The sequence below is a fragment of the Mobula hypostoma genome, chromosome 4 (genome assembly GCF_963921235.1).
Source record: "Mobula hypostoma chromosome 4, sMobHyp1.1, whole genome shotgun sequence".
In the NCBI taxonomy this organism is placed as follows: Eukaryota; Metazoa; Chordata; class Chondrichthyes; order Myliobatiformes; family Myliobatidae; genus Mobula; species Mobula hypostoma.
In genome coordinates this window covers 155321684-155335152 of record NC_086100.1, presented here as the reverse complement: position 1 = coordinate 155335152, position 13469 = coordinate 155321684, and positions in this window count along the sequence as shown.

Genomic DNA, 13469 nt, shown 5'->3' with positions numbered 1-13469 from the left:
TATTTGTAAAGTAAAAGAGAATCACATCACATTTATTCACTCAGAATTGTAGAATCATAGTGATTTATGCAAAGAAAAAAGACCTTTCTGTTCTTGTATGTAAAGCATTGCTTATTGGAACAAGAAATGCATGGCATGGTAGTGTAGTGGATAGCACAATGCTTTGCAGTACAGGTGAGCTGAGTTCAGTTCCCACCGCTACCTGCAAGCAGTTTGGATGTGCTCCCTGTGACATGTCGGTTTCCTCCCACGGTCCATAGGCATACTATTTGGTAAGTTCATTGATCATTGTAAATTGTCCCATGATTAAGCTAGTATTAAATCGGGAGATTGCTGGGCATCATGGCTCAAAGGGCCTACCCCACACTGTATCTCAATAAAAAAAAATCAGCAAGGCATAAAATTGATTTATTTCTCATCCAGCTCTAAGTCAATGCGAAGCTACTCTCAACAAATGTAATGAAACGCTGCTAAACAGTATCTCGATCAGTGACAGAGCTTTGGTTATCTTGCTGCTAGAGACAATTTTAAGAACTGAGCAAAGGAAAGTAGGTCCCTTTAGTTCCAGAAGGTGACCTCAACCAGGATCTTAAATAAACAATTCTTTCGATGGATTCCTAAGGGTAGCCCCATTAACGGATATTGATTACATGGCCATTTCATAATTTATTCATTTTCAAAAACACTAGCTAGATCGACATGCGTAGTCCATCTCCACTCTCTCTTGCACATTTCAAAAGGCATGTTCAAAGTCGAACTCTTTGCTGGGTCTCAAAAGAACCAGAAGGGTTCTTATGACATTCTGGTGGTTTCATGGTCACAATAAATGGCACAAACTTGCAAATGCCTTTGAGAAGATAAACACTGCTAGAAGTATACTCAGTAAGTAGAGGACAACAAGGACTGGTCAAAGCCAGGCAATATAGATACACTACCACTGGGCTCAATGCTTCACTCCCCGTTAACATGTGAAAAAGCAGCATCAATGGTTTAATTAGTTTAGCTTGTTTATGATTCTAGTTGATTATTTTTATTGGATCATCATTATGGACATAACAGTAGCATAGTTGTTAGTGCAATTGTTTTACAGTGCCGGCTGTAAGATCGGGGTCTGATTCCTGCTGCTGTTTTTAAGGAGTTTATATATTCTCCCCGGGCTGCATGGCTTTTGTCCAGGTGCTCCAATTTCCTCCCACATCCGAAAGACACAAGTTAGTGAGCTGTGGGCATGCAATGTTGCTGCCAGAAGCAAGGCATGTAATTCTTGCTGATTTGTCTTGACACAAAAAAAAATGCATTGAAATGTATGTTTCAATGTACATGTGAAAATAAAGCTAATCTTTATCTTTAAACACCTCTAACCAGAAATTTAACTGGACCATCCATATAAGTATTGTGGCTACAAGAAAGGCTGGGTATCCAGTGGCAAGTTACTCACCACCTTCTAGATTAAAGCCTTTCCTTCAGAGCACTGGCAAGGGTATGATGGAAAACTCTCTGCTGGCCTCGAAGAGTGCAGTTCCAATAATGCTCGAACATTATTTCCATTTGATTGACAGCCCATCAACCACCCGAACAACTACAAGCATAATGTGGCTAAAATCTACAACATAGAGTTACTCACCAAGAATGCTCCAGCAGTATCCCCCCAAACTGTGACCTCTACCACCAAGAAGAAAAATAAATGTAATGGAACATCACCTGTAGGTTTCCCTTCAAGTTGCGCACCATCCTATCTTGGAAATATATCGACAGCCCTTCAGCGTGGCCAAATCTAAATCTTGCGACTCTCCTCCAACATCTTTGTTAGCGCACCTTCACCAGAAGAGCTGCAGCGGTAGACAGATGCTCACCGCTATTTCCTCAACAGCAATCAAGGTTCAAAGTAAGTTTATTATCAAAGTACATTTCTATCAAATAATACAACTATGAGGTTCATTTTCTGGCAGGCATACTCAATAAATCCATAATAGAATCATAACCAGAATAGAATCAATGAACGACCACACTAAATTGGGTGTTCAAGCAGTGAGCAAAAGACAACAAACTGCAAATGCAAAAAGAATAATAAAAAATAAATATGCAATAAATATAGAACATAGAACAGTACAGCACAGTACAGGCCCTTCGGCCCACAATGTTGTGCCAACCCTTTAAACCCTGCCTCCCATATAACCCCCACCTTAAATTCCTCCATATACCTGTCTAGTAGTCTCTTAAGTTTCACTAGTGTATCTGCCTCCACCACTCTCTCAGGCAGTGCATTCCACGCACCAACCACTCTCTGAATAAAAAACCTTCCTCTAATATCCCCCTTGAACTTCCCACCCCTTACCGTAAAGCCATGTCCTCTTGTATTGAGCAGTGGTGCCCTGGGGAAGAGGCGCTGGCTGTCCACTCTGTCTCTTCCTCTTAATATCTTGTATACCTCTATCATGTCTCCTCTCATCCTCCTTCTCTCCAGAGAGTAAAGACCTAGCTCCCTTAATATAATCATAATCCATACTCTCTAAACCAGGCAGCATCCTGGTAAATCTCCTCTATACCTTTTCCAATGCTTCCACATCCTTCCTATAGTGAGGTGACCAGAACTGGACACAGTACTCCAAGTGTGGCCCAACCAGAGTTTTATAGAACTGCATCATTATCTCGCGACTCTTAAACTCTGTTCCTTGACTTATGAAAGCTAACACCCCAACAGCTTTCTTAACTACCCTATCTACCTGTGAGGCAACTTTCAGGGATCTGTGGACATGTATTCCCAGATCCCTCTGCTCCTCCACACTACCAAGTATCCCGACATTTACTTTGTACTCTGCCTTGGAGTTTGTCCTCCCAAGGTGTACCACCTCACACTTCTCCGGGTTGAACTCCATCTGCCACTTCTCAGCCCACATCTGCATCTTATCAATGTCTCTCTGCAATCTTTGACAATCCTCTACACTATCCACAACACCATTAACCTTTGTGTCGTCTGCAAACTTGCCAACCCACCCTTCTACCCCCACATCCAAGTTGTTAATAAAAATCACAAAAAGTAGAGGTCCCAGGACAGATCCTTGTAGGACACCACTAGTCATAACCCTCCAATCTGAATGTACTCCCTCCACCACGATCCTCTGCTTTCTGCAGGTAAGCCAATTCTGAATCCACCTGGCCAAACTTCCCTGGATCTCATGCCTTCTTACTTTCTGAATAAGCCTACCATGTGGAACCTTATCAAATGCCTTACTAAAATCCATGTAGATCACATCCACTGCACTACCCTCATCTATATGCCTGGTCACCTCCTCAAACAACTCTATCAGGCTTGTTAGACATGATCTGCCCTTCACAAAGCCATGCTGACTGTCCCTGATCAGACCATGATTCTCTAAATTCTCATAGATCCTATCTCTAAGAATCTTTTCCAACAGCTTTCCCGCCACAGACGTAAAGCTCACTGGTCTATAATTACCCAGACTATCCCTACTACCTTTTTTGAACAAAGGGACAGCATTCGCCTCCCTCCAGTCCTCCAGTACCATTCCAGTGGACAACGAGGACATAAAGATCCTAGTCAGAGGCTCAGAAATCTCTTTCCTCGCCTCATGGAGCAGCCTGGGAGATATTCCGTCAGGCCCCAGGGACTTATCCGTCCTAATGTATTTTAACAACTCCAACACCTCCTCTCCCTTAATATCAACATGCTCCAGAACAGGAACCTCACTCATATTGTCCTCACCATCATCAAGTTCCCTCTCATTGCTGAATACTGAAGAGAAGAATTCATTGAGGACCTCGCTCACTTCCACGGCCTCCAGGCACATCTTCCCATCTTTATTTCTAATCGGTCCTATCTTAACTCCTGACATAGAAACATAGAAAATAGGTGCAGGAGTGGGCCAGTCAGCCATTTGAGCCTGCACCGCCATTCAGTATGATCATGGCTGATCATCCAACTCACAACCCTGTACCTGCCTTCTCTCCATACCCCCGATCCCTTTAGCCACAAGGGCCATATCTAACTCCCACTCCCCCCAACCCCCCAACTCCCAATGAACTGGTCTCAACTGTTTCCTGTGGCAGAGAACTCCACAGATTCACCACCCTCTGTGTGAAGAAGTTTTTCCTCATCTCTGTCCTAAAAGGCTTCCCCTTTATCCTTAAACTGTGACCCCCCCCCACCCCCAGTTCTGGACTTCCCCAACATCGGGAACAATCTTCCTGCATCTAGCCTGTCCAATCCCTTTAGAATTTTATACATTTTAATAAGATCCCCCTCAATCTTCTAAATTCCAGCAAGTATAAGCCTAGTCAATCCAATCTTTCATCATATGAATGTCCTGCCATCCCAGGAATCAATCTGGTTTTGTCATCCTTTTGTTCTTCACATAAATGAAAAATGCCTTGGGGTTTTCCTTTACCCTACTCACCAAGGGCTTCTCATGCCCCCTTCTTGCTCTCCTCAGCCCCTTCTTAAGCTTCTTTCTTGCTTGATCCGAGATATCACGGACTCTGACACCAGGGAGGCAACAGACCATCCAGGATTCTCGATCTCTTCCACAGAACCTCTTATCTATCCCCCTAACTATTGAATCCCCTATCACTACTGCGCTCCTCTTTTCCCTCCTTCCCTTCTGAGCTGAGGGTCCAGTCTCGGTGCCAGAGATGCAACCACTGCAACTTGTCCCTGGTAGGTTGTCCCCACCAACAGTATCCAAAACGGTATACTTAATATTGATGGGAATGGCCACAGGGGTGCTCTGCTCATTCTGTCTATTCCCCTTCCCTCTCCTGACAGTCACCCCCCTGCCTCCTGACATTTAAGGGTGACTATCTCCCTGTATCTGCCTCTGCCTCATGAATGATCCGAAGTTCATCCAGCTCCAGCTCTAGTTCCCTAACTCGGTTTGTCAGGAGCTGCAGCTGGATGCACCTTTTACAGGTGTAGTCATCAGGGACAACATCAAGAACATGAAATGAAGAGTCCCTGAAAGTGTGTCCATAGGTTGTGGGAACATCTCATGATGGGGTATGCGAAGCTGAGTGAAATTGTCACCTTTGGTCCAAAAACCTGATGGCAGAGGGATAGTAACTGCTCCTGAACCTGGTGGTGTGAGTCCTGAGGTTCCTGTACCACCTTCCTGATGACAGCAACGAGAAGAAAGCATGTTATGGGTGGTGGGGAGGGGGGGAGTGGTCGCTGATGACATATGCTGCTTTCCTGTGACAATGGTGGGATGGGTTTTACCTGTGAATAACTGGGCCATATCCACTATGTTTGTAAGATTTTCCATTCAAGGGCATTGGTGCTTCCACACCAGGCTGTGATACAACCAGTTAATATGCACATCTATAGAGGTTTGTCAAAGTTTTAGATGTCATACAGAATTTATGCAAATTCCTAAGGAAGTAGAGGTGCTGCCTTGCTTTCTTCATAATCACACTTATGTACCGGGCCCAGGACAGGCCCTCCAAAATAATAATAACTGAGGAATTTAAAGTTGCTGACCCTCTCCACCACGATCCTCTGATGAGGACTGGATGATGGACCTCTGTTTCCTCCTTGTGAAATCAATAATCAGCTCTTTGGTCTTGTTGACAATCAGTGCAAGGTTGATGTTGTAGCATCACTCAGCAAGATTTTCCATCTCCCTCGTATTTACTGATTCGTCACCACCTTTGATTTGGCCTCCAACAGTGGTGTCATCAGAAAACTTGAATATGACATTGGAGCTGTGCTTAGCCACATAGTCATAAGTGTAAAGCAAGTAGAGCAAGGGTCTAAGCACACAGCCTTGTGGTGCACCTGTGCTGATGGAGATTGTGGAGGAGATGTTGGTGCCAATCTGAACTGACTGGGACCTGCAAGTGAGGAAATAAGAATGCAATTGCACATGGCTTTGAAGCTTAATGATTAGATTTGAGGGGATAATAGTATTGAATGATGAGCTGTAGTCGATAAAGTGCATCCTGATGTGTGCATTTTTGCTGTCCAGATGTTCGAAGGTTGAGTGAAGAGCCAATGAGATGGTATCTGCTGTGTATCTGTTGCTCCAGTAGACAAATTGGAGTGGATCAAAGTCGCTTCTCAGGCAGGAGTTGATCATGGATGGACAATAACATAGAACTTTACAACACAGGACAGGTTCTGCAGCCCCCAACGTTGTGCCAACCTTTTAATTTACTCTAAAATAAGTCTGAACCTTCCCTCCCACATAGCCCTCCATTTTGCTTTCACTAGGAAGTGCTGGCTTTGCTTATCGATGCTTTCTCAATGACAAGATGATTGGGTAATAAATGTTGGCTATATTATTAACACCCAGATCATAAAAGATGAACAAAGAAAAATTAAGTTTCAAATGCAATTTTAGAATCTCACCACATTGCATGGAGCAGGCAGACACACCTCTTTGAGGGAGATGCCAACTTGAATTACTACTTTTCCTCATAGCCCTGCAAGTCATTCCACTTCGATTATGTATCTTGAATGTTTCCTCTGAATATGTTCTCACCACCCACCTTGGCATCTCTTCCAGATCCTGACAACTCTCTGTGCGAATCTTTGAAATGCCAGTGATCACTGATCGGGATTTGATTCCCACTGTTGTGTGTGTGTAAAGAGTTTGTACATTTTCCTTGATCATGTGGGATTCCTCTGGATGCTCCAATTCCCTCCCATATTCCAAAACTGTATGGCTCGGGTTCGTCAATAGCAGACATCCTGTGTTGACACTGGAAGTGTGGCAATATTTGCGGGCTGCCCCCATCACAATCCTTACTGATTTGATTCGATGCAGTCAACGCATTTCACTGTACAGATATATTTCAATGTTCTGATGCACATCTGACTAATAAAGCTAATCTAATACCCCTTCAACCTCCTCTTCTGTCACTTCACTAGTTACCTAAAAACCCTAGCCTCAGTTGTCAACCACAGATATACTTACTGTCAACAAGTTTCATTATTTTGAGATTAACCGTAACTAGTTTTGTTTGATTCATTATCTTCAATCTATTCCTTAGTTAATCTCACTAATATTATTTCTCTCCCCTCAGTATTACTCATTTAACATCATTTTGAATGCTTCCCACTTGCTTTATTTTCCAATCCAAAACACGATACAGTTATGAGTAGTGTTTCATTTTGTTGGCTGGTAGGTGGGCTCGTGGGAAGAATAATACTGACAGCAGGCCCTTCACTTTAAACATTCTGTACCACACAATCCTAGTAACAGCCACCTTTGGAGACTCAGAAAGGACCAGTTGTAAATTAGAACGTTTTTTTTATATATCAATGTCCAGTCATGCCACCACTCCTTTCCATCCTGCTTCCTCCATATGGATCAACACCATTCTGTAAGGCAAGATCCTGAAGTGAGCTTGCAGTCAAACTTTAATGGGAAGAAGTAGCATCCTCATACATGATTCAGTTTCATAGAGTATAGCTTTGGTCATTAGCTATCATTATTTGCTCTCTGACCATAATATAAAGACCGCTCTTTGAGTGCTTGGTTTGAAACTATTTGACACCATTTAGTAGTTAATGATTAATGGGAGCTGGCCATTTTTGGGGAGGCTTTGTTAAGACACCAATTTATTCCTAATGCTTTTAAATCAGTCCTGATAGATGTGGCCTAATGAGGCTGATCAGGGAAATGAGATATTTCAATTCCATCAGGACGTCTAGGTTAATGGACAACAGCCTGAATTCAAATTTCTTTGTGCAAATTTCTAATAGAAAGGACAGATGAAAGGCTATGACAGAGTTGAAAAAGGGAGAGGACAAAAGTCAGATCAGGGTTTATTGGTTAGACAGCAGCCTGCCTGGCATTGAAAAGACTAAAGGAAGGAGAAACCACATGAAGACTTCTGCAGTGCAGTTTTGATATTCAGTCCGACAATGAATTCAAGATTCATGATTGTTTAATGTAATTTCCAGTACACGAGTGTAAAGTGAAGCAAATAATTGTTACTCTGAATTGGATGCAGCACACAAAAAACACAATAAGATGGAAAAAACAATAATAAAAAACATTATATTACAAGATAGCTCATATACATAGATTCAATGTACATACATAAAATTAAGGTCTAGATACAAGAAGCTTCAATTTTAATACACAGGAAGCACCAGAAGAACAATAATGATTATTAGTAAAGCCAGGGTTGTCACAAAGAGAACAAATAAATGCTGAATTTAAATAGCTTAATAAAATGGCAGAAAAGCAAAAATAAATCAACAGTTAAGCCCATGTGGTAGAATAGTGGCTAAGTTATTTAAACTAGTTTCTGGAGATCTGAAATATTGGCCTACAGACATGCATTTGATCCCCTAGATATCAGCTGAAGTGTTAACATTAAAGTAATGAAATAAATATAGGACCAAAGTCTGGAATAGTATGGTGATAATGAAACTCCTGAATTTTCATAAACAAAAAACTATTTGGTTCACTAATGGACTGGAAGGAAGGAATTTTGCTGTCCTTGCACAGTCTAACCTACTGTGTGTGTCTGAACTTGAGCTTTTCCCTCAGGTCCATTGAGGGTGTGCAATAAACATCAGCCATGCCTGCAAAGTCCACAACTTGTGAGTAAACAATATGGTTTGTCAGTTGTCATTAATTGGGAACTTAGTCGCCCAGTTTCACTCCAAAGCACTCTGATGGGATTTGCTACTGATATCCTCAGCATTGTTTACAACCTCTTCAGAGGTGGCCTTTCCTCCTTCAACACAACATAAGCAACAACACAAATGATTGAGCCAGATCAGACTTCAGCTGGCTTGGTTGAACTTTTAACGAATGCACGCAAGCTTTTAGAAGTGAAATGTTCCAGTAAAATAATACAAAGGTTCTCCAAACTGCACACTCACCACAAGTTAAGCTGATAAACTGCACTGAAATAACCCAGTTCCCTTTTAAGCACAATGTTGATTTGGATTTTAAGACTTTGAAGTAGCAGGAGTAGACCATGTTCAGTAAAGTCCTGACCCTCCACCCCCCAGAAACAGTGGTTCTCCTTTCCTCCAGTAAGCAGTTAAAATTAACGTGCATTGTCTCTTCTATCTTGATGTTCAGTAAGGGAAATGAAAATAGAGATTCCAAACAAGCATGCTTTCTTGAAGACTGTCAGTACAGTGCATATAAAAGTGTAAGCACTACAAAGGGGGCCGAAGAAATATTCTCATTTGTATTTTAAAATTTGCACACAGATGTTTGGATGAAGAGAACATACTCATACAAGGAATGAGATGGGTAGTAAGAGTTTGGTTCCTGAGAAACAAAGCTGCAGAGGGTATGTTCATTTGGCTCAGCTATCTAGAAAACGTTTTTGTTGTATATTGGACCATTCAATTGTTTTGAAACAGATTTGGCAGTCTAAGCCACCTCCATTTATGTAGAATGAGACTCAGATTTATCATCACTGACATATATGACATGAAATTGGTTATTTTGCTGCAGCAGTACATTGCAAAGAGATAAAATTATTTTGAATTATAAACAAATAAATGAATAGTGCAAAAGACAAATATCGAGGCAGTGTTCATGGTTTTCTGGACTGTTCATAAATCTGATGGTGGAGGGGGAATAGCTGTTCATGTCTTAATCATTCTGAGAGATTTCTCGATTCTCATCTTAAAATTGCCTTTTACCATCTTGAATGGGTTTCCAATTAAACACTCTGTTTACAAGGAAGCAAAAAGGAAATTATAGACCTGTTAGCTTGACATCGGTGGTTGGGAAGTTGTAGGAGTTGATTGTCAAGGATGAGGTTATGGAGTACTTGAAGGCATATGACAAGATAGGCAAAATTCAGCATGGATTCCTTAAAGGAACATCCTGTCTGACAAACCTATTGCAATTTTTTGAGGAAATTACAAGCAGGCTAGACAAGGGAGATGCAGTGTATGTTGTGTATTTGGATTTTCAGAAGGCCTTTGACAAGTGCCACACATGAGGCTGCTTAACAAGATAAGAGCCCATGGAATTATGGGAAAGTTACATACGTGGATAGAGCGTTGGCTAATTGGCAGGAAACAGAGAGTGGGAATAAAGGGATCCTATTCTGGTTGGCTGCCGGTTATCAGTGGTACTCCACAGGGGTCCATGCTGGGACCGCTTCTTTTTATGTTGTACATCAACGATTTAGATTATGCAATAGATGGCTTTGTGGCTAAGTTTGCTGATGATACAGATAGGTGGAGGGGCCAGTAGTGCTGAGGAAACAGAGAGTCTGCAGAGAGACTTGGATAGATTGGGAGAATGGGCAAAGAAGTGGCAAATGAAATACAATGTTGGAAAGTGTATGGTTATGCACTTTGGCAGAAAAAATAAACGGGCAGACTATTATTTAAATGGGGAGAGAATTCAAAGTTCTGAGATGCAACAGGACTTGGGAATCCTCGTGCAGGATACCCTTAAGGTTAACCTCCAGGTTGAGTTGGTGGTGAAGAAGGCGAATGCAATGTTGGCATTCATTTCTAGAGGAACAGTGTATAGGAGCAGGGATGTGATGTTGAGTCTCTATAAGGCACTGGTGAGACCTCACTTGGAGCGATGTGGGCAGTTTTGATCTCCTTATTTAAGAAAGGATGTGCTGATGTTGGAGAGGGTTCAGAGAGGATTCACTAGAATGATTCTGAGAATGAGAGGATTAACATATGAGGAACGTTAGTCCGCTCTTGGACTGTACTCCTTGGAATTTAGAAGAATGAGGAGGGGACCTCATAGAAACATTTCGAATGTTGAAAGGCATGGACAGATTGGATGTGGCAAAATTGTTTCCCATGGAGGGTGTCTAGTACGAGAGGGCATGACTTAAGGATTGAAGGGTGCCCATTCAGAACAGAGATGTGAAGAAATTTTTTTAGCCAGAGGGTGGTGAATCTGTGGAATTTGTTGCCACGGGCGGCAGTGGAGGTCAAGTCATTGGGTGTATTTAAGGCAGAGATTGATAGGTATCTGAATAGCTAGGGCATCAAAGGTTATGGTGAGAAGGCAGGGGAGTGGGACTAAATGGGAGAATGGATCAGCTCATGATAAAATGGCGGAGCAGACTCAATGGGACAAATGGCCGACTTCTGCTCCTTTGTCTTATTATGGTCTTAATTTGCCCATTCCATAATCCTTGAGGGTAGTGGATTTCAACATGGGGTTTGCAACACTAGGCAGGTCACAAGATGTTTTAAAAAAGGCCACCCAAGAGGAATAGGCCAGGATCAGAAAATCAGAATCAGGTTTATTATCACTGACATACGTTGTGAAATTTGTTTTTCTGTGGTAGTCTTACAGTGTAAGACTTAGATGAGGAAACGGAAAGGTAGGTTAGTAAGTTTGCAGATGACATGAAGGTTGGTAGTGTTGTGGATAGTGTAGAAAGTTGTCATGGTTACAAAAGGATATTGATTGGATGTAGACCTGGACTGAGAAGTGCCAAATGGAGTTCAATCCTGAAAATGTGTTAAGTGATACATTTTGAAACGTCAAATTGAAGGTTAATGACAAGATTCTTAGCAGTGTGGAGAAACAAGAGGATCTTAGGTCCACATCCATAGATCCCTCAAAGTTGTCACAAATGTTGATAGGATGGTTCAGTAGGTGCATGGTGTGTAGGCCTTCATTAGTCAAGGGATTGAGCTCAAGAGCCATGAAGTAATATTGCAGTTCAATAAAACTCTGTAGAATATTGTGTTCAGTTAGTGTTATAGAGTCATGAAAAAATATGGCACAGAAAGAGATCCTTCAGCCCATCTAGTCCATGCCGAACCATTTAAACTGCCTACTCCCATCCATTCACCCTATTATAGGAAGGATGTAGAAGTTTTAGAGGGAAAGCATGTCTTCTAAGGAAAGTCTGAGCAAGTTAGGGCTTGTCTCTTTAGACAAAGGAGGTTGAGAGATGATTTGGTAAAGATGTATAAAATCATTACACTGGATTTTGCTTCCTGAATACCTTTAGGTGTATCTCATGAATGTTGGGCTACCGATCATGAAGATCACCATGAAATTTCCCTATCACACACCATGTTTTAAAATCACTTACGTTTATTATTTCAATTCATAATTCAAGTCAGTTAAAATGTTGCCTACAATGTAAGCTGGAAAGTTTCCTATCTTGTCCAGGCATGCTTGGGAATGCTTAGGTGGCGCGGCTGCTGCATGGCAGGGCAGGTTTTAGTAATAATTATTGGGTTCAGGACTGTAAGGACGGAATTTGCTATCACCAGGAACAAAAATTTCTATGAAGGATTTTGATATTTGAGACAGATGTTTCCCAGAATAACTGATGCCAAGATTAAGGAAAGCATTTTTGTTGGTCCACAAATCAAACAGGTCATCAATGACAGGCAATTTGAAGAATTTCTAGTGGGACTGGAGAAAATCACATGGAAGACATTCAAGGAAGTTGTTGAAATTTTTCTCGGCATCTACAGAACACCAAACTGCATTAGGTTGGTTGACAACATGCTTTAAGCATACAAAACCATGAAGTGCAACATGCCACTAAAGCTTCATTTTCTACATTTCCCATTTAGATTTCCTCCTTGCAAATCTTGTGATGAGCATGATGAAAGGTTTCACCAGGACATTGTGGTCATGGAGAAACGGTATCAGGACAACTTGAATCCATTAATGCTGACTGATTATTTTTCAACACTTAAGCAAGAAGTCTCAGACACTGAGTACAAAGGAGCATCATCAACAAAATATTTTTAGTTTAGTTAAACTGTTGCACAGCATCAACATCATTATGCAATTAAACACATTATATTCAATAAAAGTTAATTTCTTGTTTCTCCAAATTCCTACGTGATACAAATCAGAATCAGAATTAGAATCAGAATCAGACTCAGGTTTACTATCACCAGTATGTGACGTGAAATTTATTAACTTAGCAGCAGCAGTTCAATGCAATACATAATCTAGCAGAGAGAAAACAGTAATAATAGTAATAAATAAAATAAAATATAATAATAAATAAACAAGTAAATAAATTACTTATATTGAATAGATTTTTTTAAATGCGCAAAAACAGAAATACTGTATATCAAAAAAGTGGGGTAGTGTCCAAAGCTTCAATGTCCATTTAGGAATCGGATGGCAGAGGGGAAGAAGCTGTTCCTGAATCGCTGAGTGTGTGCCTTCAGGCTTCTGTATCTCCTGCCTGATGGTAACAGTGAGAAAAGGGCACGCCCTGGGTGCTGGAGGTCCTTAATAATGTCGCTGCCTTTCTGAGACACCACTCCCTGAAGATGTCCTGGGTATTTTGTAGGCTAGTACCCAAGATGAAGCTGACTAGATTTACAATCCTCTGCAGCTTTTTTCAGTCCTGTGCAGTAGCCCCTCCATACCAGACAGTGATGCAACCCATCAGAATGCTCTCCATGGTACAACTATAGAAGTTTTTGAGTGTATTTGCTGACATACCAAATCTATTCAAACTCCTAATAAGGTATAGCCGCTGTCTTGCCTTCTTTATAACTA